At 41.5% G+C, this 25,688-nt stretch overlaps 1 long non-coding RNA gene across 1 annotated transcript in view; it reads left to right on the forward strand.

The window, feature by feature from the left end:
- Nucleotides 1-1,765: 1,765 nt before the first annotated feature.
- LOC142469424 (uncharacterized) overlaps nt 1,766-25,688 on the forward strand; it is a 104,159-nt gene continuing 80,236 nt past the window's right edge. The window contains exon 1 of the long non-coding RNA XR_012789057.1: nt 1,766-2,290. This is a non-coding gene — a long non-coding RNA (uncharacterized LOC142469424). The remainder of the gene's footprint in view (nt 2,291-25,688) is intronic.

Here is a 25,688-nt window from a genome sequence, read left to right on the forward strand (position 1 = left end):
TTTGACTAATTCTAAAAAATTGGGAAGAGTTAGGGGAAGAGAGTGATAGATTTTGTAAGGGACAGAACCTAGAACCAGAGTTGAATCTGTTCATATCTTGTCTTTGGTAAAAAGGTGGTCGATTTTTATCACAACTCCTATCTCTTAAGACATGACAATCCCTCCTGAGATGCTGATTTTCATACAATTGTTAATAGCGTCCATTATTATTTGTATTCCAAGTGGAGCGTCAATTTTCCCCAGCCTTACTTGTAGGTCGGTCCAAATTGCTTGTTTCTGGAGATATCAGAAGAAGAACAATTATTACAATGATTACAATTAGAATATGCTGGGCGAAATAATTTTTGTGAGGGAACCTGTCTCCTTATGGGTCTGCTCCAAACCCTCTGTCTAATTTTGACATAATCTGCTTTATCTAAAAAAAAAAAAAAAATTAAAAAAAAAAAAATGTTGTTCTTAATCTTTATGGTCTTCAGAATAATCTTGTTTTAATTTTAGATCTGATTCCATTTCTGAGCAGTCTGTCTCTTTAACTAGAGGTTCCAAATATTTAACAATCTCTTCAATTTGTTTTTCTAACTGACTCAGCATTTTATTCCTTTGATATATAAAATTGGTCTCATCAGTTCCATAGAGCATTCGTCCAAAACCCTGTTCCATTCCTTAGTGAAATGGTCATTATTCTTCCCAAAGGTTGGTGTTTTAAATAGCCTTAGACCCTTTGGAATTCGTTTACAGTCGATATATTTTTCTACAGGGTTTTTAACCCACCAACATTGCTTTCGTTCAAAATATGTTTTTACAGGGTTTTAAAGTTATGCTCTACGGAAATACCTGAATGAAATTCTTCAGTCTGTTCTGGAAAAAAAGGGGTCCAATAGACTCTATAACTTGTCTCTGCAATTGGTGATATTGCAGGATATAATACCTTAAAGCCAACAGTACTATAATTATTCTAAAGAGTAGTATTCTATATATACAAATGTGCTGCTAACAGAATAGAGCAAATAGTGATAGGTGAAAAGGAACACTGGAATGCCCAAGATGTATTACTGAACAAAGTGACAGTAAATATCAAAATATGATCTAAAAAACACTAACAAACGCCAGTGAAGTGAGAAGATAAATATGTACTCCAACACATGAAGAGTGACTAAGTGAATATGACAAAATAATACACATAAAAAATGTGAAGTGAAAAAAGAAATGAAAAAAAAAAATATGTAAAGTATGGTATTATATTAAATAAAAGGTATTGAAAGTATAATTCCCTTGTTGGCTGAAGGAATAATCACAGTGCTTGAGGTCTGCAGCTCAGAAAAACGAATGGCTCAGCATCACAATCTATGTACTGTTGGAAAAAAAAGCACAAAAAGAGCACACAACCTCATTGTGAAGTAAGTATTGTACAGTATATTCAAATGATTCGTTAAAAGGGGTAAGCTTACAAGTTGCATTGTTTATAATGTTGAGTCACTTGCTACCTCTACATCATGGGTATGGCGGGGATTAATTATGGATGCTATCCCCCATAGCATTTTTATGGGATATTTTTTTTGTACATAGCCCAGGTCCCTCTGTTTCCCTGGTCTGCCTTTTCACTCCCCTTTACCTCTGCGGCCGCAGGGGATGTTGCAGGGAGGTGCGGATGGCGGCGGGGCGGGCGCACGCGTGGAGGTTCGCATATGCGCAGATGGAGCCCGGCGGCCATTGGAGAGTTGCGCATGCGCATGAGACTTGGCGCGTGAGGCGCTAGTGAGGAGAATGCTCTGTGGGGACTACAACCCCCAGCAGCCATTGGGGTTGCAGCTCACATGGTGCAAACCAGCCAATAGGGCTGTAGTATTCCCCTGCAGGGATTAGATCAATTTCGTACACCGCAGCCACGTTAGGGAGTTGGAGATGGGACACAGAACGGTGAGGGTGTATGTGCAGGGTGTCTTTTGCCACTGCACTAGACCAGAGACCACCTGATAGGCCCCAGCTAGGCCCCAGCTAGGCCCTGACTCTCCTGCAAGTTTGTGGCAGCTACAGGGAGAAGCCCTTAGTTAGGCACACTGCCCCATTAGCTGTTTTTCAATAGGGAATACAGCTGCAACGCTGCACAGCCCTGACAATTTGTGATCTGGGACCAGATCACATCCAAAGTGTATAGACTATCTGTATGTTGGACACTCCAGCTGGATACCAGCCACGCGGAGGAGGATTTCATCGCAAAGGCAGACACCATCACTGGATCAGCGGATCCTGTACAGCTATCAGTCAGCACGCCCGGTTGCTGTAGCACCCGGCAAGTACCTATACACCACTGCACCAACCATTTACACCTAGACTAGTGGGCAGCACTATCTCACACATTGGGATTGGGTGTGGGACTCTTTGGGACACGGTGTGGGTTACGGCCCTGCGAGGCTTGATGGGTAGCTGTAGCTAGTAGCACTATTAGTCTAATTACCGTTATAATATGGTCATCAGTAAAGGTTATTGTTATTTTATTTTATACTGTGTGTGTGTATTAGTACATTTGGTTCCTTTAAGTGGCTCCTCCCACTATGTTGGGATCCCTCCCAGGTGGAGGCGCTGCACCAAGATTGTTGTTGCTATATCACCCTGAGCTCCCCGTGGCGGAGGCTTGGGATCTGTGTGAGCCAAAAGGTAATGCCAGCACCAGTAGACGCTTTACATTAGGGGGAAAGAGGGCTACATGTATATTCTGTATGAAAATATATACACGAGAAAAGAACAGAACCAAATGTCGTGCACTCAGATTCTTCCTAATATGATATTACAAATAATAATAACGTTTTATTGAAATCCATGAACTCGCAAATTAAAAACATCTTTAAATCCGGAACAGAGCGGATTGTTTAATTCTACCTGATGCTTATGTCATCCTTGAGCATCCCCGCTTTCCACTCGAGGTGTATGGCGGTCAGGTATCCACTGACGTCATGTGAGACAGCGTGCAGTACCCTACGGAGATCCTTGAGAGAGACATGTCTGGCTTTTGAAATGATGCCTGCAGAGGGAGGAAGCTGCCCCTAAGAAACGCCACCACTGTGGTCCAATTATAACGCTTGCGCTCACCACAAACAAGGTGGACTGAGGTGGGAAAGTATTAAACTGTGCACCAACAGCAGCGGAGGCACGCCTGGAGGGTGGATAGTCAAGATAGCTGGGTTTGGATTGGAGAGAGTGGATTAGTCGTAGTACTTGCCAAGGTCATAGGTGGGTAGCCAGGTGGGTAGTCGGAGTCCAGAATGCCGTGGTCTAGGGTTGGAGCCAGGAGGGTAGTCGAGAGTCCGTTAGCTGTGGTCAGAGATGGAGAATAGCGGAAGGTCAGAGGCAAGCATGTGTCAGTAATCAAGAGAATGGTCCAAAGTCTAGCCGGGTCGGTACACAGGGAGACAAGCAGCAACAAGGCAGACACAGGGAAGTGGGAACACAAGGTCACCTATGACTATGCTCAGCCAACGTGTGAATGCACTAGCTGAGCATACTGCACCGACACACTTTATTCGAGCAAATACCCAGTATGTACCTGGCAGATACCTGGAATGCGCCGCTCCTCACCTCTGACAAGCCCCGTTGCGTTTGCCTTCCCAGCCTGGGTTCATGCCTGGCTGACGGGCGGCTGATCTGTTAAATGATAATGATTAGGATTTAATAGGCTGCAATGCTTCGCGTGTCTACCAGATGGCATAAATTCATGAATTGTAATGCAGTATATATATATATACTGTGCAGTATTGCAGCCAGCGGGAATAAAATGCTTCAATCCCTGCCTGGAAAATAACCCAATATACTCGGGCAGAAAACAGTCACAAACCTCAATACACCCGGGTATACCCGAATTCGTGGGACTAGCCGAGCTCGAATAAAGTGTGTCGCCAGTGTATATAGCAGAAGGGAACCAAAGTGACAGAGGGGAGGAGCAGAGGTGTGTGCACAACGGAGGCAGGGATAGGCTGTGAATGGTGCAGGAGACACGTGAGGGTGATCAGAGTTGCTGCGTAGCTTGGGAGCGGTGCACACGCATCACGTGTGCGCGCCACGCTGGGTGGCTGTGCGTCACAGGTGGAGGGGCGGAGCCAAACTCAGTGGAATTCCTGAAAGTCCTCTATGGGTACGCGCGCTCTGTAAGGTGCGCGGGAGGTTGCAAAGCAGGGGACAAAGAGGATGCACGCCGCGGGGGACCTGCCCTGAGAATCCTTGCAGGAAGAGGTTGTGCAGTGGAAGATAAGGAGGGAGCACACTGCGGAGGACGCGTTCCCCGATTCCTTAAAGTACCCCCTCGAGGAACGGCCTCAGGATGATTCCAATATGGCTTGAGGGGGTACTTCGCGTGAAACTGTCTTACAAGACAGAGGGCATGAACTTGGTGGCAGGGGATCCAGAACCTTTCTTCAGGTCCAAAGCCCCTCCAGTGAACCTAATATTGGAGAACCCCTCTAGTGTGTCTTGAATCTATAATAGACTGAATTTCATATTCTTCTTGCCCATGTACGATTACGGGCGGTGGTTTGGAAGATCCATCGGAAACTGAGAGCTTAATCCAGGGATTAATCCGATTGCCAATTCTTGGAGTCAGGAAGGAATTAATTTTTCCCCTTAATGGGTTTTTTTGTTTGCCTTTCTCTGATCAATAAGTAAGTATAGATATAGAATAAAGTATCTGTTGTCTAAATTTAGCATAGGTTGAACTTGATGGACGCACGTCTTTTTTCAACCTCATCTACCACTTAACTATGTAACTATATGGAACTGCAATTGGCATTAGATAGTGAGGCATTTAAAGTGAGGTTTTTAAGTGATAAATACAGTTAGACTACAGTTAATATATATATATATATATATAGTTAATATACTCACTTTCTTCATGCAAGACCAATAGCCAATAACCTCAGCTGATATGACATGGATCTAATTGCATTCTCTTCACAGGTATGTTCCTGATGTTGAAACCCTGTGTAAAAGACTGAATCTGGCCTTGTAGAATTGATATAAGTATGTTCCTGATGTTGAAACCCTGTGTAAAAGACTGAATCTGGCCTTGTAGAATTGATATAAGTATGTTCCTGATGTTGAAACCCTGTGTAAAAGACTGAATCTGGCCTTGTAGAATTGATATAAGTATATTCCTGATGTTGAAACCCTGTGTAAAAGACTGAATCTGGCCTTGTATAATTGATATAAGTATGTTCCTGATGTTGAAACCCTGTGTAAAAGACTGAATCTGGCCTTGTAGAATTGATATAAGTATGTTCCTGATGTTGAAACCCTGTGTAAAAGACTGAATCTGGCCTTGTAGAATTGATATAAGTATGTTCCTGATGTTGAAACCCTGTGTAAAAGACTGAATCTGGCCTTGTAGAATTGATATAAGTATGTTCCTGATGTTGAAACCCTGTGTAAAAGACTGAATCTGGCCTTGTAGAATTGATATCAGTATGTCCAGATGTTGAAACCCTGTGTAAAAGACTGAATCTGGCCTTGTAGAATTGATATAAGTATGTTCCTGATGTTGAAACCCTGTGTAAAAGACTGAATCTGGCCTTGAAGAATTGATATAAGTATGTTCCTGATGTTGAAACCCTGTGTAAAAGACTGAATCTGGCCTTGTAGAATTGATATAAGTATGTTCCTGATGTTGAAACCCTGTGTAAAAGACTGAATCTGGCCTTGTAGAATTGATATAAGTATGTTCCTGATGTTGAAACCCTGTGTAAAAGACTGAATCTGGCCTTGTAGAATTGATATAAGTATATTCCTGATGTTGAAACCCTGTGTAAAAGACTGAATCTGGCCTTGTAGAATTGATATAAGTTAGTATGTTTGAATGTAAAAAGATTTTTTTTTTTCCCTCTTAACTCTGTGCTGTTAATTGACCAAATGGAACAAGCTGACTGATTGGGGAGGGGGAGGGTCATGTGACTGTTTTAGCTGTATATAACAAACACCTTTCCTGCAATCTGCAGGAACTGCAATTGGCATTAGATAGTGAGGCATTGAAAGTGAGGTTTTTAAGTGATAAATACAGTTAGACTACAGTTTGACTAGAGGTGACTGGGGACTGCTTCTTTCTGCAAACTCTTAACTCAAGACAACAAATGGTAAGCTATTCAGATCACACTATGATCCCATGCTTGCTAACCTGCCTATTTCAACCCCCCACCCCTTTACAACTTATTTACTGCAGTCTCTCCCAAAACTGACTGCACAATACACTGAAACCCTGAACTGACTCTAGCATTGCAATACAGCTAAACATTTGACAAGGAACAGGCACACACCTGCTGTCAGTCTGCTCACACTCACTCTGCTCACAACAGCTCCTTGCAGCACTGCCTACCTCTGGCATCATGAACCTGCTATGTATTTTAACTTTTTTCTTTCTCCTGGCCTCATGGAGATGTTACTCCCTCTATCCACTACAAACTCCTCCATCCTGGCCCACACCCAACATCACCATACACCCTGGACTACTCAAAAGCCTTGCACTATCTACTGAATGTTGGTGGAGAACTCTAAAAACCAGCACACCAACCACTGCTCACTCTAATGGAAAACACCACAAATTTACAACTTGCAAACAACTACCCAAATTTCTACTCATACTATTACTCTCTATAGCAGGTGATATTGAAACTAACCCAGGTCCTCCCATTTCAGCTCTGTCCCATGCCCCTGAGAATTCCACCTTTAAATTTCAAAAAGGGCTATCTGTCGCCCATATAAACATCCGGAGCCTGCTGCCCAAACTGGATGAACTAAGGGCATGGTGCCTTATGCATAAACCCAAAGCCATCGTTCTTACAGAAACATGGCTATCCCCTAAAACCCCTGATGCAAATATTGCCATTCAGGGATACTCCATTTTTAGGAGAGATAGGTCAAAGAGAAGAGGAGGGGTGTTATTTTATATTGCAGACATCTTACAATTTACACTGTTAAATTGCCCACCAAGTCCACCCTATTTGAAACTCTAGTTGGCAAAATCTGCCTCCCCTTTTCTAAGCCCATCTTGCTTGCTGGCATCTACCGCCCCCCTAAAGCCCCTCTACAATCCTTGACTGATATCACCCAATTTCTTGGCTCCATTTCCTCTCTGAATGAGAAGAGTGAGCTGCTAGTTCTTGGGGATTTCAACTTCAATTGGCTTGACCCTAAAAACCACAAAATCCAGATACAACTCAAGTCACTTAACCTATCACAAGTCATTTCCCAACCCACACGGATAAACCTGAAATCGCATAACCATTCCTTGCTAGACTGGATTCTCTCCTCAAACCCCAGCAGAATCCAATCCTCTGGCATCCTTCCTGATATTTTCAGTGACCATGCAATAGTGTACTGTATTCTTTTCTTGGGGTTGAGGAGGAGCGCTGGATAATCTCGTGATATGTAAAAAAATATAAATATATATAGTGCAGATGGTAATTCACTGCTACAAAAAATATAAAAAACGTAAGAAATGAACTCACAAAAATCGTATAAAATCACTGCATGTCAGAGATCCTTCTCTCTCTGACTGGAGCCCTTTGTGTAACTGGAGTCTGTATCCTCTCAGTGAAGTGGATGATATGAAAATAAAGAAAACCACAAATAGTGCAAATAGTATGAACTATACATATGTATTATACACAGGTGATCAGGAAACTCACATTTTCCATAATAAAGATGGGTGGTGGAGAGAACCGCCGATAGAAGCAGGCTGCTGTTCGGTGCTTCACTTTCCCCTCACAGTGTAGTTCAGTGTCAATCTGTGCCGTCGCGTCACTTCCGGTTTCGCGTCACGGGTGAGGGCGGGAAGCCAAAATGGGAGCGATCTCAGCAGTAGTTTGCCAGTCCTTCCAGGCGCAGAATCTCTCAGAACTCTAACTCTACGCGTTTCGCAACAGCTTCGTCAGGAGGACAATTGTATGGGTGTGCTCTAGTGTAATATATAGGCCCATCAATTAATGTAGAAAAAATCGTGAATTTGTTAAAAAGTGAAAGTTAACCCCCTCAGCGCTCACACATAGCGCGAGGTCCAAAGCCCCTATAGTCAATAGATACATAAATACATGACTAGATAATCTTTATTAAACTAAAAGAAGATAAAATATAAAGTTTTCTAATTCAGAACATATTGGTGTAAATAAAAATGTTTCTAAATAATGTATACACACTACAATGTTCCTATATACTGTTTCCTAAAAATACACTGACTGCGTATAGAAGTGGAGAGGTATATGGAGGAAGGAAAAAGAAGATAGACATAATTATTAATCATGGTAGAGTCTTGGATAAAAAGACCTAGATGTCATATAAAATAAAATCAAATAGATCATATGAAGGAGAAAGAGAAAGAGGGACACATCCTTAGTGAAATATACCCATAAATTACATAAATATAAATTTCCATATGTGTTTGAAGGACAGTTTAGAATATTATTAATAAATGTTATAAAATATTGATAATAAATGTTATAGAATACATTATAAAACACCTTTAAAATATATAATAACCAGTATACTATGCATGTTGTGTAGTATTTAGACTATTTAGACTGTTACCCACCTATAGTAAACACTGTTACCCACCTATAGTAAAACACTGTTACCCACCAATAGTGTACTGTGTAAGGAAAATTAAACCGCCCCATTCAAGCCCTAAAGTTCTCCTCACTAGAACATTTAAAAACTTTAACCCACAACAGTTTCTGGATGACCTTACCAACTGCCCATGGCACAGATTCGATTTAATTCCCGACCCCGATTATGCGCGCGACTATTTCCAATCCGAGTTCTTAAAACTCTGCGATACCCATGCTCCACTATGCAAACTAAGGGTACGGGGGGCCCACCTTCCATGGGTTACACCTGACCTTATAGCACTCTACCAGTTCAGGGATGCCTTGTGGAAAAGCTACAAAGTAACTGGCACTACCAAGGATCTCAATCACTACAGATGCATGCGGAACATGTGCACAAGGCAAACAAGGCATGCAAAAGCACAATATTACTCTGACAATCTCCACCAAAATACATCAAACCCAGCTAACGTCTGGAAGGTTATCAACAATATATTCCAGCCTCCTAACCATCAACAACCAAGTAATATCACTAAGGGGGATATTACTCTGACAAACCCCACTGACATTGCAAATGCATTCAATGATTACTTTGTGGGGTGTGCCACTAACTTATTAGCGAAACGCAGCACAAACCCCAAACATGAATCTCATCCTGGGAGTATCCCTACAGTCCCACCCCCTCCCAACACTGCCCACAACTTTCAATTTAGCCCAGTATCTGAAGAGGAGATTACACAAGCGCTCCTCAAACTAAAACTAAGCAGCCAATGTGGACCCGACTTACTACAATCTAGGTTCCTACGACTTGGTGCCCCAGCCATTGCCAAACCTATTGCGTCCATAGTCAACTCTATCCTGTCTGCAGGCCATATCCCTAAGACCTGGAAAACTGCCAGAGTTGTCCCAATCTTCAAAAGTGGGGACAAAAACAGTGTCTCAAACTACAGGCCAATCTCACTTCTCCCAATTCTATCCAAAGTTATGGAAAAATGTGTCCACTCCCAACTAAGCGATTTCTACACCAAAACAAATTTCCCTAGCCAATTCCAGTCTGGGTTTCGTCCCAAACACTCCACCGTAACTACCCTGCTAAAAGTTTGCAATGAAATCCAGTGTGGAATGGAACGGGGACAACTCACTGGTGCAGTATTCCTAGATTTTGCAAAGGTTTTTGACACAGTTGATCATGTTATCCTGCTTAACAAACTCCAGAGCTCTGGAATAGGGAAACATGCTTTAAACTGGTTTCAGTCCTACCTATCAGGAAGATCCCAACATGTGTCCATCTCAGGCTCTAACTCCAACCCCCTGGATATCACCTGTGGTGTCCCGCAAGGCTCTGTTCTGGGGCCCCTACTCTTCTCAGTGTTCATTAAGGATCTTCCCACAGCTTGTAAGGAAGCCTCAATACACATGTATGCAGATGACACAATCCTATATGCACACAGCCATAGCCTCTCTGACCTTCAACACATACTTCAGTCTGACTTTTTGAGACTCGAAAACTGGATTTCCCAAAACAAACTGTTTTTAAACACTGACAAGACTGTAACAATGGTATTTGGGACCAAGACTAAATTTGTAAAGCTTCCAGTGACTGAGCTCCTGATTAGAACCAACGCTAACACCACCCTAACACCTGTCACTAGTTTTAAATACCTGGTCTTATGGTTTGACTCCCACTTAACATTCGGGATGCACATTGATACCCTGACAACCAAGACCTATGCCAAACTAGGGGTACTTTACAGGAACAAATCCTCCCTAAGTCTCCTGGTCAGAAAGCGTATTGCACAGCAGATGCTAATGCCAATTATTGACTATGGAGACATAGTATATGGCTCGGTTCCTCAAACCCACCTTAGCAAACTTGACACCCTCTACAATTCAATTTGTCGTTTTGTTCTCCAATGCAACTACAACACACATCACTGCGAAATGCTCAAAGAACTAGATTGGTCATCACTAGAGTCTAGGTGCAAAGTTCACCTTTCCTGTCTCACCCTCAAATACTTTCTGGGCAAGCTACCCAGCTACCTGAACAAACTCCTCACCCCTACCACATGTAGCACCTATCACCTGAGATCAGACTCCAAAAGACTATTCATGGTCCCAAGGCTCAACAAAGTATCCGGACGTTCCTCCTTCTCCTTCCGTGCACCCCAAACTGGGAAAACCTTCCAGAGACTCTCATATCCACCACCAGCTTAAGTTCTTTCAAATCTAAGGCTGTCTCACACTTTAATCTGGTCTGTAACTGTTTCATACGCTCATAATATATATTTTCTTTAACTGTGCACGCAATGTCTTGTATATAATGTATACCTTGTTCATTTATGTAACTGTACTTGTAACCATGTATTATTTGTTTTACTCTGTGCCCAGGACATACTTGAAAACGAGAGGTAACTCTCAATGTATTACTTCCTGGTAAAATATTTTATAAATAAATAAATATGTAACTTTGGAAAACAGGCTTTAGCAAGGAAATATGGAACACAGAAGGCATCCTCATGGACGCAGGGAGTTAAGGCGATATGTGTCCGGATTGATATGTTCCAGAACAGTGAAGGGACCCAGGAACCTTGGGGCCAGTTTGGAAACAGGAGTCTTGAGCCTAATGTTCTTGGATGAAAGCCACACCGTCTCCTGGTTTTAAGTTCAGGCACGGAGCGACGAGGCGATCCGCTTGAACCTTTTGTCTGTGAGTTGCTTCCATACGAGACTTTTGAATCCTCCTCCAAGATGTTTGTAAAGAATTAATTCTGTTGTCTGCTGCTGGGACCCCGGAAGGTGAAGAGGAAATGGGTAGGCATGCTGGGTGAAATCCATAATTAATATTAAAAAAAATGGAGATTCTTGAGTAGATTCGTTCCTTAAGGAATTGCGGGCAAACGCTGCCCATGGGAGAAGGTTCAGCCATTCATCTTGGGCATCGGAAATAAAACACCATAGATACTGTTCCAACGTCTGATTAGTCCTTTCGGTCTGTCCATTGGTCTGGGGATGACACCCTGAAGGAAAATGAACAGAAATGTCCAATCTTTGGGCGAATGCACGCCAAAACTTAGAAACGATTTGAGAACCACGGTCAGATACAATTGTCAGTTGTACTCTGTGAATACGGAAGATTTCTTTGACAAATTTGTTCACTAAGGTAGCAGAGTTGGGTAAGCCTTTGAGAGGAATAAAGTGAGATTTTTTTTGAGAAACTGTCAACTACAACCAAAATGAAATTCATACCTCTAGAGATTGGAAGTTCAACAATAAAATCATAGAGAGATGGCTCCAAGGACGATCCGGCACAGGCAAAGGACGTAGAACACCCGGTGGTTTGTTGCGTGCAGCTTTGCCCTGAGCACAAGTAGAAAAGGACTTAACAAACTCCTCAATGTCTTTTAACATGGTAGACCACCAGAAAGTTCCCATGATGAGATCTGAAGTTCTTCTAGTACCAGGATGACCGGCAGACTTAGATGAATGACCCCATTCTAGAATCTCCTATTGAAATTGAGGAGCACCGTATAAACAACAATCCGGCACCTCAAGACCTTCAGGGATGCATGTTAGAGCAGCCAAAATGTTGTCCAGGATATCAAAGGAATTTGCGGAAATAACATATTTGGAAGGAAGAATAGTCTCGGATATGTCTTCAGATTTGTCTTCAACCATGAACTGGCGTCATGAATGCATCAACCTTCACGTTCTTTGAACCGGAAATATAGGAAATAAGATAATTGAATCTGGAGAAAAAGAGTGACCAACGGGCCTGGCAAGCTCCAAGGCGACGAGCGTTTTCTATGTACAGTAAATTCTTGTGATCAGTAAGAATTGAATTGGGGTTCTCAGTACCTTCCAGTAGGTGCCTCCATTCCTGTAGCGCAAGCTTGATAGCAAGGAGTTCTCGGTTGCCAACGTCATAGTTCTGTTCCGCCGAGGAAAATTTCTTAGAAAAGAAACCGCAAGGATGCAGTTTGGCCTGAAGAGATTGCCTCTGAGACAGGTTAGCGCCTGCCCCCACGTCAGATTCGTCCACCTCCAGAGTAAAAGGTAGTTTAGGATCTAGGTGACATAGAATAGGATAATCAAACAAACAAACAAACAAAAGATTCCCTCATGAATGTACTCAGATAGACCTAATAGAAATGAAGTAGTCTATTATATTCAATTTATTCAGTAATAAAAATGGTCCAGGGCCACCCCCTAATTACATACCAAAGAAACTTCCACATTAAGTAAATAGGGAAGAGAACTGTGAGAAACACTACACAAGATCACACGGTATAATGGCTACAGTATGTATGGATCAATTCCTGCAAACAAAAGTACTAGCATAAATAAAGGCAGCACTATTATCTAAAAAAAACGGCAGCCTATAATATTTTAGGGCTGCCGATACTGAATCTGGAGGAAGAGAATTCCAAATAGCAGAAAATAGAATACCAAAAATCTGGCAAAAGTAGACGGCCAGGCTAGTCTGGTGTGATAGTGTAGATAAATAGTCAGCGTGTAGTCACAATACAAAACACAATAAAATCAATCTGTATGATCAGCATGATGAGGTGGGAGGATCAACTAGCAAAAGTGTAAGGTCCTAAATAGGGCTAGCACAAAATGTGCATGTATATAGCCCAGAGGCACGGTTCACCGACCGTATCCAGTTATAGCCTCTTAAACCATAAACCACATAAACCCTCACTGTTGTATGAGAGGAAGTGTATCAATGATGGTATGGTAGGATCACAACACATGTAAAATCATTGCTAGTATAAGTTATCACATTATGGTCCTCACAATAAGACACTCAATGAGAATATCGTGAAAGTACACATGCTGATAATATACAGAGTAATATGCTTAAATAACTCTCATAAAAAGTTACAATAGAACACACATTGCAGTGATCTCAGTAAATAGCAACTGCCTGTGTACACACAGAGACACGTAGAGTTCCTGAATAACCCCTCAATGCACATACTGGCATGATGTTACCAGGGAAGGGCTAAAAAACGATACACTTAGCTTAGTTTGTTGTCTTAAGTGCTGGATCGTACAGCCCATAGAGAGGAGGGGAACAGGAGCCCGAGCAACAGTGTAGCTGGCGCGTGTGTCCATATGATCAGTGCTGCAGAGTGACGTAACGCCGTATGGTCCCCCTCTTTCCCTTTCCCCTTGTTTTATATTGACATAGAATAGGAGCAGACCCAAAAGCTTCTTTGAGAGATTTGAAAGCTTGAAGTGCCGCAGGTGGCCAATAAGAAGTATTTGCTCCTTTCTTTGTTAGAGCAGTGATAGGAGCTATGGTAGAAGAATTTTTTTTGATGAATTTGCCATAATAATTGGGAAATCCTAGAAAACGTCGAATTGCTTTCAAAGAGGTTGGCTGTGGCCATTCCAATACTGTCTTGAGTTTGATACCAGCAGATAATTCTAATAAAGGGCTGATCCCCAACCATAAAAAAAATCAAAATCCTAGCTTGATGACGAAATAATAACTAAAAAAAAAACAGAACAATAAACCAAATACAGATGCATCTTGGCTGTCAATCGGTGGTTCCTCAGCTTGACTCGAAGCAATGGATCATCCATTGATTGAAGAGCAGGCTTTTATTTTTCTCTTTTCGTTATCATTTATTGTAATGTATATTTTGTGGTCTGTATTTTTTTAATGCTTTTTTTATAGGAATGTCACTATTAGCCCCATTTAGCTAATATGGCTATTGTCCATTTCTGTGGGTCGGGTATTGATTTGCTGGATGTATGGGGGTGGAAAATGGGGTAGTTGGACTGGGAAGGGTGGTTAGGCCTTCTGGAGGGGTTGGAGGGAGAGGTTGACCCCTTGGTTACCTGAGCAGTTTGTAAAGCATTGCATGACAATGCTATTACTAGCCACTGAGGTGGCCAAGGGCGATAAACGATGTATCTTTTTTTAATTATAGCGTATCATAAATTGCCAATGTGCCAATTGCCAAGGAACCCATTGAGAGGACATAGGTAGCCACAGTGACAATCAATGTTTTATGTGAACATTTATATTTAAAGTATTTGCATGTATTAGTGTTTTCTTTGGACATATGTATATTTTTTCTTAAATGTCCAAAAGCACTATTAGCTAAATTTGGCTAACCGGGCTATTGGCCATTAATCTAGAAGGGGGGTGAGTTTGTTTGGAAGGCGGGTTAGGGGGGTAGGTGAAGGGGGTATTTGCCCCAGGAGTGTTGGCCTCCTTGGTGTTTAAATAATAGGACATTACTTTATTAACTGTAATAGTAAATACAGTCCTCACATATTTAAAGGGGCATTTCACTTAAAATAAAATAAAGTTGTTTGACCAGTAAGAAGTCCCGTCCGGTCTGCAGTGTTTCTTCTTGGGAGCAGATGCACCGCCTGAGTTTTTCTCCTATCCGCAATCTACGTCTATCCCGGTTGGAGCACGCTGACGTCCAGGAGCCCTTTCTCAGCTAAACTGTGAGTTTGTTTTATTCATCAGTTTACCCCATGCGAGACATTCCTCGGGTCAGAGGCTATTGGGGAGACTTTAACACTGTATCGTTTATTTGTGAGACAACAAGGGGTTAAATTCCACACATTGGACGTCCCTGAGAAGTGCAATAGTGAAATATTCACATTAATACTTTTGCAGGATTCGGTTGAAGTGGCGCCGCTAGGGAGCTTGGCACTCCCATCTCTCTTTCAATAGATTGTATCTTTAAAGGAGCAGTCAAAGCTTTATTTTTAATAAAATTGAGGGGTCTCTGTGGCTGAAACCGATTTATTTCAGCTCCGAATACCTCTTGCTTCCCGAGATATTTACCTCCATAGGGGGTGCCGGTATCTCAGTGCTTTTTATAAGTCCTGTTCACGCGGGCCAATAGGAAGCCTCAACGGATGATGTCACAGCTACCTAGTGGCCTGTGTGACACGGGAGCTTTGAAGCCACCATTTTATGAACAACAGATAGTCCAGCTGGAGCAGCTAATGGTACCCCCTACGGAGGTAAGTTTCTTATGAAGCAAGGGGGTTCCCAGAGCTGAAATTAATAGGTTTAGCTCCCAAGACCCCTGATTCAATCCTATTTAAAAAATAAAAATGCATTGCTTGGACTGCCTCACATTTACATTATACTGTATTAATAATATTATTTCAATATTTATTCAAATGAATATTAAATTACAATATTATATAAATCATTATCACACACTGATATCTAAATTATAAGAATACAAACATATAAATTGGTTTATATTAATTCTATGGTATTAAGAAATTATAGCTATGAAGTTCTTCGTCTACAGTACTTAAGGTTGTGCGGCCACTGCTGTTTAGTAAATACCATTATACTGTATATTAAAAGTACAGTAGTTAAAACTACAGAAACACTATAGAAACCTTTGATTGCTTTATATTTAGACACCTCTGTTTTTGTATTCCTGTTTCTCCGTGACTACCGAAACAGGGGGTCCTTAGAGTTGAAATTATTTGTGTTCATCTTCAGAGACCCCCTGTTCAAAACAGTATAAAAAAAATAAGAAAACATTGGATAACTGTAAGAGACACAGAGACCGCTTCTCTCTCTGGGACTCCTCTGCACAGCTCTTAGGCTGCGGTCCCAGTAACTGCCTGTGCACATGGCGCGGCGTGCGCTGTGCGTGTAAGCACCGCTCCTCAATGGGGCTGGGCTCAGTAGACACCATCACGCTGAAGGTGCAGGCGCGCCGTGCTGCAAGATTTTTTACAACTCAATCAAATTGAGTTCAAACCTTGCGACGGAGGCGTGGCCACGCCCCCACCGGCGGTTCACCCAATGAGGGCAAACCAGCCACGTGACGTAATGGCCACACCCCCGCAAATCCCCGACCACGCCCCCTCCCGTCTCAAGCTTCCCTCTCTCCTGGAGACTGCAGATCGCGGTTAGCGCTGTGCACGCGCCGCCCCCCCGCCGGGCGCGCGTGTCACAGAATGCACTGGGGACTCAGCCTTACGGACTCATGGCTGGCTCGATAGGATTAATGCTGCGCTGATCTTATTCAGAAGCAGGGACCCCCATTGAGTTAATCCTCCAGGGCAACCTACTACTTTTTAGGCCGTGATTGACCCTGGCCTTTGCACACTCTGGCGCTGCAACCTCACGCGCCCACGGAGGCAATAGGTCTTATTACATCTGTATAACTAGATAATCTTGTATAAAAAAAACTTTATCACATAGATTTTACAAATAAAACATGTCACAGACCTTCTGGTCCTTAGAAGTAAGGCACCCTTAATAGGCCAGGAAAGTTAGTCTATCTGCTTTTATTATTTAGGATCCTCAACCAACACAGGCAAACAATCATAATAAATAACATAACGTTGTACTTAGAGTAGACATTTGTAAGGTAGTTTTCACGACTGCTCACAGATAAATGTATGGTTCTACAGCTTAGAGCAGGGATACGCAAACTATTTGCGCTGCGCACCCCCTGCCTAATCACCCCGGTGCTTCAGCCCCCCCCCCCCACATTGGTTTCCGGTGTGCGGGGGTCATGTGGCATCACATCACATGGTCCCGTGGTGTCATTTGACGCCGCGTTGCCATGGTGACGCGTCACACAGCCGGCTGAATCAAGGTAAGTGGAGTGTTGCAGAGGCCTCATGTGATCCCCCGACATTAAATTAAATGCCTTGGGGAAGGACGCGGGGCCTCTGCAACCACCCGTGCCCCCCCCCCCCAAAAAAAAATCTTGCGACCCCCAGTTTGTGCACCACTGGCCTAGAGTCATCAAAATTGTTAGCCCAAAAATACTGTTTCATAGGCAAAAAAAAGCATTATTTTTAAGGAGAAAGTCCTCAACTTGGTATTGCTGGGAAAAAATGGCTGCAGCGGATAAAAATATTGAGACCAGCTATAAAATGAGTAAACACTGCAAATTTACTAATTTTGATGCCAGTCATATATAAAAGTACCACAACTTTTTATCACTTACCCAGGCTGGCGTTAGACCTATCTGGCCTATGTTTATAAGGTCTTTATAATGCCCATTATATGCTAGATCAGTGGTGCGCAAACTGGGTGGGGGGGGCGCCCCCAGGGGGACGGGAGATTTGTTGGGGGATCTCGTGAGGCCTCTGCAACAAGAAAACTTACCGGGATCCAGACATTGTTTTGCGTCTCCATGACAAGGCAACGTCAAATGACGCCGCGGGGTCATGTGACGTCAAATGACGCCGCGGGGTCATGTGACGTCACAGGCGTCAAATGACGCTGTGGGTCGCGTGAACCCCAGAACGTCATCTGATGCAACTGCAGGTAGGGGGGGGGGGGCGCGAATCCGGAGCAGGCCAGACAGGGGGGGCGCAGCAGGAAAAGTTTGCGCTCCCCTGGGCTAGATTATCTAAACCAACATGGGATAGGTTGTAACACATAGCATACAGTATTACATATCAACAAATATATTGATGGCTTAGTAGCCCAAGTGATCTCCTAGTCATGGCAGGGTTCCCATTTAATCTATTAAACATCCTAACTTTAGTTTCTTCTAAAAAAAACTGTCACTTACTACTTTTTCTTTACTTTAGCATCCCAGAAAGGCCACTTCTGGTTGATCATGAGGTTGCAATGACCTCTCTCCTTTAGTGTTTGTCTTAGTAAACATAATGTTCAATTTGGAACTGAAACTGATTGCCCCATCATCCACCATCAATTTACATCGGTCTTTGCCCACAGTGTAGACACTTCAGAATATCAATTTTATAAGAAAAGATTAAAGGTGCTCGGGGATAGTTAACCCCAGCTGCCAAATTAATTTTAAGTTTGTAAGATTTAATTAAAAATGTTGGCAAACCATATACATGTGAATTAAATTAGTCTCGTTTTGGCAACACTGATGATTGAATTAAGATTCAAGCAGTTTTACTGGAGCTGATTTTTTTTTTTTTAACATTGAAAATGTCGCACCTACAAGATTGTTTTTCTAAATCAATCTGTGAAATGAGTGTTAAAGGAGATTATTATTACATTGTGCAAAAAATATTCAGTGATTATTGCAGCACCTAGAATTTGAAATTAAATATGTTTAAACATGTGGAGATGAACAAGAAGGCATCAGATCTGTTTGTTCATTATTGTATAAGGCATTTGCAGAACCAGTTTGCAAGGACTGTCATATTGACATCATGTCCTTTATTGTGGGAAAGTTAGAAAGCTATTTGTCATCCTAGTTTGTTTAGAACGTATGAAAATATAAGTATGTGTGTTAAGAGAGTAATGAAATACTCAAATATTATTTTACTTGTACACTGTATATAGTGCTGAGCATGTACAATATGCAGTACTTTTCAGAGATTGAGTAAATGCATTTTCAGACCTATGGTTGCTGTTTTTTTGGCTCTTGAAGTTATGTTGGACATTTTTAATAAAATTAAATTTGATCCCCATTGTTTCTCTCATAAATAATGGTTTCTTCTTCTTGTCAGCTCTTCAAATTAACGACAACAAAATATTATTCATGTGCTTTAAAAAAAAATGCAATGCTAGTAATATCAATAAAAGTGTATTGCAAACTTTTAGAAATGTCTCCAAGGAGACCACAGGGGTTACCTTTGTCACATTTAAGTGGCTATTTGCTCTATTGTGTGTTTAGAAACAAATAATACTTTCTGCTAGAATTATGAAAAATAAAACAAAGCAAATGTCTCTAAATGCACTCAATAGCTACTCTTCACAATGAATTTGAAACAGAATCCGTCACCAAGGTAAACAGAGCACTATACAGGCCCTCTCACTCTGTCGCTTATTCCATATGTGTGAAGTATCAGTCATTTAATGGAGCTAAACTCTCATCAAGAACTGGGAAATGACTTCACTGTATATTAAACAAGTTATCGAACACCCAGTAAAAATTTTTTTTTAAAAATGGTGTTTTTACCGCAATTTCATGACAAAAGTCATTAACATTGGGGTAAAATATTACTGGGTGTGATATTTTAAGGTGAGTTGTGATGTGCTAATTAACTACACCGGAGACTAAGATTTAGGTAGCACATATTCATATCATAGGGTAATGTAATATAAATTATTACAAACCTTATGGTAGAAAATCCATTAACTCCTTAGATGCCTGTGGCTACAAAGGTGTACCACAGGCACCTAAAAATTAATAGTAAACTCAAACTACAGTACCTACCCCTCTTGGCTATCTAGGAGGCAAGTAAATGGGGAGGAGTGGGGAAGGGATGAAGGAGGTTGTAACGCCAGTCCAGGCCTTCAGTCTACATCACTGCAGCAGACTGATTAATAAATCTCAGTTGAGCTTGGCTTCCAGGAATCACTTTGTACCTGGTTCCTCGCCTTCTTTTTGACCCTGTCGTCATCTTTCTCCCTAGGCATGCTACGTCATTGGCAGACTATTCCCCAATCTTCTTCCTCTCAGGCAGGCTACATCCCCTGCCATAGATTGTAAACTCACAGGCAGGGACTCATTTTCCTAATGTTTACTTTTATGTCTGTAGGTATTCGCACTGTAACTGATTTGTTACCTACATACAAATACAGTAATTTGAAGGCTATAGCATGTATTTGTCATAGGGGAGTAGCAAATCCGGTACAGGTGTTTAGTTTGCCTCACTGCTGCAGGCTGATTATTTTCAGCTTAGCTTTGTCTTTAAATAACAGCCATTTCCTTACATGTGGTAGTCATGCCCTAGAATAGCCCTACTCTTGACCAAAGTACACAGACTGGTTCAAAATGTACTGGGTTTCAAATGGAAACTAGACATTTGGTCGTATCTATTGAACATGCCCTCCCAGGATCATGATAAGCAAACAAATAAATTAATCTCAAACATTGTGATGGCGGCTAGTTTCACCATAGCCCTACACTGGAAGAAGTATGGTAGAGCCGGAGAACAGCCAGAATCCAGAGGATCTGGATTCTGGCTATGCTCCGGCTATACTATACATCTCCTGGATCTACTACTCAACGGACTGCACGCCTTGAAGTTGCTGGACTGTCCGAGCAGTAAGCATACAGGTAATTGTCTTTAGCCCTGTATCTAATTACCTTGCTTAAGCTTTTAATTATACATTCTATGCCATATAGAGGAACGTATTGTGTGCCATTTTATTGTGGTTGTTAAGTGGACACCTCTAGGCACCTATCTCTCTTGGGTATAATATTTATATGGACTGTTTCATTGTAGACAAATGCAGAGCTCCCTGGACACTTATGGTCTTATACCAACAAAGGTTTCGACAGAGTACACATTTGATTCTGAGCACCATTCTTCAACCAACTATACTACACTGGAAGAATCCAGACCACCCATCTATGAGGTATATTAAAAACCAAAATCTGGTCAATTCTCCAAATAGAGAGAATGACAAGTTTTTTGAGAGGCTCCTGCTTCAAGTTCCAGAGTCTGTGACAGCCGTGGCTAATAGTGTATTTCACAGTATCCAAGACTTTGCTGTCCAAACAGTGGACGATTCCTCGGTCCTGCTTTAAATCCCTATGGAGCAACAGCAGCCCGATCTGAGTTATTTTCTCTTTTATGTACCTCCCTCCGCCACACCTCTCCCTTTTTTTCAGTGTGAGAACTCATTCTTGTATGATTCCGCAATCTGTGGCAAAACCAATAAAATATGACTATTAAAAAATATATGAAAAGAAAACAAGAAGCACAGGCTCCATTGCGTGACTCTTTAAAATATATTTATAAAGAGAATTAAAAACCCCAGTTGACAGGAAATGCATTCACAAAAGGAGCATTCAGAAATGCATGTTAGGGTAACAAGTCTGCAGCACAAGACGCCCAGCTCACAGGAAGGAAGAGGACAGGCTCACTCCACGAATTTGAAACCAGCTCCCTGGTAGTCAGTATGAGTCCTCACAGCAGTCAGGACTGCACAAGCAGGGGATCGATAAGTCCGCAATGTAAAGAAACAGCTAGCCAGCTGAATTCCCGGAATGATAGATGCCAATGGAGGAGTCCAAAGTAACTGAGCTTCCTCGTCATTCACCTCCGCAATGGCGTGCCTTCAACATTGGAGAACATAACCCTATGCATTTAATCAGAAATGTGACTTAATCAGAGGTAGGATTGGTTGTAGAAAAGCATTGGTTTAATTAACCATCGTTGCTGGGTAACAGTAAACACAACAGTTTTTTGTATACAAATTGGTTGAACGAAGGGACAGCAATATATAATACACTAATAACAATCAATACAACATGAATTTTCAAATAAATACCGTACATAACAACAATTGATGAAGATATGAAAGATAACAATGGCACCAGATATAATTCTATACAGGCATACCCCGGTTTAAGGACACTCACTTTAAGTACACTCGCGAGTAAGTACATATCGCTCAAAAGGCAAACGGCAGCTCACGCATGCGCCTGTCAGCACGTCCTGAAAAGCAATACCGGCTCCCTAACTGTACCGAAGCTGTGTGCAAGCGGGGAGACTATAGAGCCCGTTACAAATGTGTTATTTACATCAGTTATGCACGTATGTGATGATTGCATGTACAGTACTGCATCGATAAGTGGAAAAATGCAGTGCTTCACTTTAAGTACATTTTCACTTTACATACATGCTCCGGTCCCATTGCGTATGTAAATGCGGGGTATGCCTGTAGATGAGAAAACCATTGACAGAGTATTTATTAGGAAAACTAGTATTTATAGTGTGTAAACTATAAATGGGAAGAATAAAAAAGTATATGATATAATGAAATAAACAAATGAAAAAGTATAAAAGTATATTAATGAAATAAAATAATTCAAATTAATAATACTGTATATGGTTCAATCTCCATAATCAAAATATAATATATGAATAAAACATATATATTAAATAATCTAATGGAGCTTATTGCAACAATGAGTTTAAAAAAATGGTGAGTGCATAGATGTGAATAAACCAGATATTATACCAATATACTTGGATCTATGAACAAATTAAGACCAGCTGATGTGTGTCCCCATATTTTAGATTCAGAATGACTCTCTAATACAGAGCAATCTGAATCTATTTCCTCCTAGTTTGGATTCAGCAAAATGCTCAGGACCCAAAATACTGAGACTAGTGGGATCCAAATGGAGAGAATGACACATTGTTTGAGAGACTTCTACTTCAAGTTCCAGAGACGGTGACAGACGTGGCTAATACTGTATATCACAGTATCCGAGGCTCAGCTGTCCAAACAGTGGACGATTCCTCGGTTCTGCTTTAAAGCTGCAGACCAAGTAATATCCTACATGTGTGTTTTTTTTGATCAGTTCTGCACTATGAGAAAATAGTTGTACTGTAGCATTTAAAAAAAAAAAAACAACTCTAAAATTACATTTTGTATGTAGTATAATGTAACAAGCATTTTTTGTTTCTATAGCAACCATTTACAAAGTCATATCCCCTGCCTCTTCTGCAACAGACTCTGGCACACCCCTTTTTGAGCCCTGGCCTCTCCCTAGCAGTGCACCAATTGTATCTAGTGACTGCCTGGTCACATGATCTACCCCACATAACGTTGCATCTTTGGTCCAATTCTGCTGTACTGACAGCCATTTAGAGAACCCCCGAGCCTCAACTTCCCCCGATCGATCACAGGAGAACAGATCGATCGGCAACTTAGCTACTTACGTATCATTGTGGGGATTGTATTAATGTACATATTAAAGTGAAAAAATAAAAAAAAATAAAAACCAGCAGCTTGGACTGCTTCTTTAAATCCCTATGGAGCATCAAGCGGCCTGATCTGAGTTGAGAACTCCCTCTCCCCCTCTTATTTTCTCCTTTCAGTGCCTCTTTGTACCCTTTGTGTGAACTCATTGTTGTATAATTACAGAATCGGTGACAAAACCAATACAATACGAGTATTAAACAATATACATATATTCCTTAATCCTACAAAAACATGCAGAGTAACTGAAGACAATACTACAATGAATTTAAAGCTATTAAACAAGTATTACAATTGTAATGTTACACACGAAATTAGTATAATTATCATATTTTGTCATTGATACATTTTTGTAAAGGTTTTTCATTTGTATATATTAAACAATATAATTACATTTACAGCCACACATCTGTTGCTCATGAAAGCTGCTCAATATTCAAGCCAGTATATGGGCAAAAGGGAAGCAGACACAATGAAAATGATGCCTATTTTAAAAGACTGAATAACTAATTATATTTTATATAAATTTCCAGGAAGCAGACAATAAATACTAAAGAACAACTACATTATTGCAAGTAATTACTTCTCAGTTTGTATGACTGCTGCTTTTGTAATCAGATATGTCTGTCCTTTTATTCTGTGGTGTATTTCCAACTAAAGTGTGATAAGCTTCATGTTACTAGGATTAATAGTCTCTTTAGGGCTGCATGTTGAATAAGCAAACAACACAGACATACATAGGAAGGTCATGTTAATTCAAAGACATATATCACTTCAGACTGCTATTTTGCTATAGACACATAATTGCACTCCCATTTACGAGCAAGCTAAAATAAGGGCAGTAAAAGGTTGCATGGTACAGTATAGTATTAACATTTTTGATTAACTATAAATACAGTACAAGTGGCTATCCTTTTTTAATTTTATTTTTACAATGCTTAGTATTAGGTAACCTCTCACGCAATCCCCCCACAAAATACATTCCAAAAAAACTCCACCCCCCAAATACATTTCAAAAACCCACCCCCAAATACATATAAAAGAACACCCCCCCCACCCCCAAATGCATATTACAAAAAAATACATATAAAAGAAGCCCCCGAAATACATATTAAAGAACCCCCAATCCCACCAAATAAATGCAAAAGAACCCCCTCTCCTCCCCAAATACAGACAAAAGAACCCCCCAAATACAGACAAAAGCACCCCCCAAATACACATAAAAGTACTCCCCCCCCCCCCCCCAATAATAAATATATATTAAAAAAAATACATTTATCTACCTGGGGATCGTAAGGCCGGAACCGGTGGCTGCGGGGGCCCAGCCAGTGCTGCAAGTTGGACTCGACCTCTAGCCGGGCCCAGCTGACGGTCCTCTCGCTGGACTCTGCTTCCGGTGCGCACCGGCATTAGAGAGAGGCTAGGCACATGCCAGCGGCTTGGTGTGGGAAAGAGTGAGGGAGGCCCGCAGCTGAGGAGAGCCAGGACCTGGCGGTGAGTGGACTGGTCAGAGGTCGGGTCCAACTTGCAGCACCTGCCGGGGCCCTCTGCAGCCACCAGGTCTGGGACACCTGTCTCGACTCTACCCTCCTCTCGGTGGCCCTGCAAACAAGCGTTATTAACACCATAACTTGGAAATTCTAGGTTGGGGAAGGTTAAGAATAGAGATGGGCGAATCCGCCCAAATCCATTTCCCTGATTTTCGCTGATGTTACCCCCAAAATCCGTTTTGTGGTGTAAAATCCGCAAATGTATTTGAGTAGTTTTAATCCGAGCGGATTGATCAAAATCCGCCATTGGATACAACCTGTGGACGTATTTCTCTAATCCAATCAGCGAATTCAGAAATCCGTTGGAGGATTCTTAAGATTCCGCCAACGGATTGGACAATCTGCAGATGGGATTTTACAAATCCATCCACGGGCTGCGGAATCCGAGGATTGTGTTGGTAATAATAATAATAAAAAGCCGCAAAACGCGAATCGCCATTTTTGACATTGATCTGCTGAAATCTGCGATCTAAAGGAACAGCCAAGTCGATGTGGATCCAAATTAAAAACAAAAATTGGTCATCTCTAGTTAAGAATGGACTGTTATACTCCTGAATGCATGTATATGTATGTATGTATGTATATCTTTCTTTATAAGTGCGCCATTAATGTACATAGTGCTTCACAGCAGTAATTCACGTGACAATCATATAAATAACAAATAATACAATAACACATAATGGGAAGAAGGGTTTAAGACATAAAAGTGACAATTAGGAAAAGGAGTCCCTGCCCCGAAGAGCTCACAATCTAATTGGTAAGTACTGAATGTAGTTGAACACTTGGGCCCAGATCCACAAAGCTCTGTTATTGAGTTAACAAGGCGTTAAGTGCTAATCTTTCAAGCTCACTAACGCAGTGTGAAGTGCTGTTTAACAATGCCTTGCACCA

This window comes from Ascaphus truei, chromosome 1 (genome assembly GCF_040206685.1).
Source record: "Ascaphus truei isolate aAscTru1 chromosome 1, aAscTru1.hap1, whole genome shotgun sequence".
Classification (NCBI taxonomy): domain Eukaryota; kingdom Metazoa; phylum Chordata; class Amphibia; order Anura; family Ascaphidae; genus Ascaphus; species Ascaphus truei.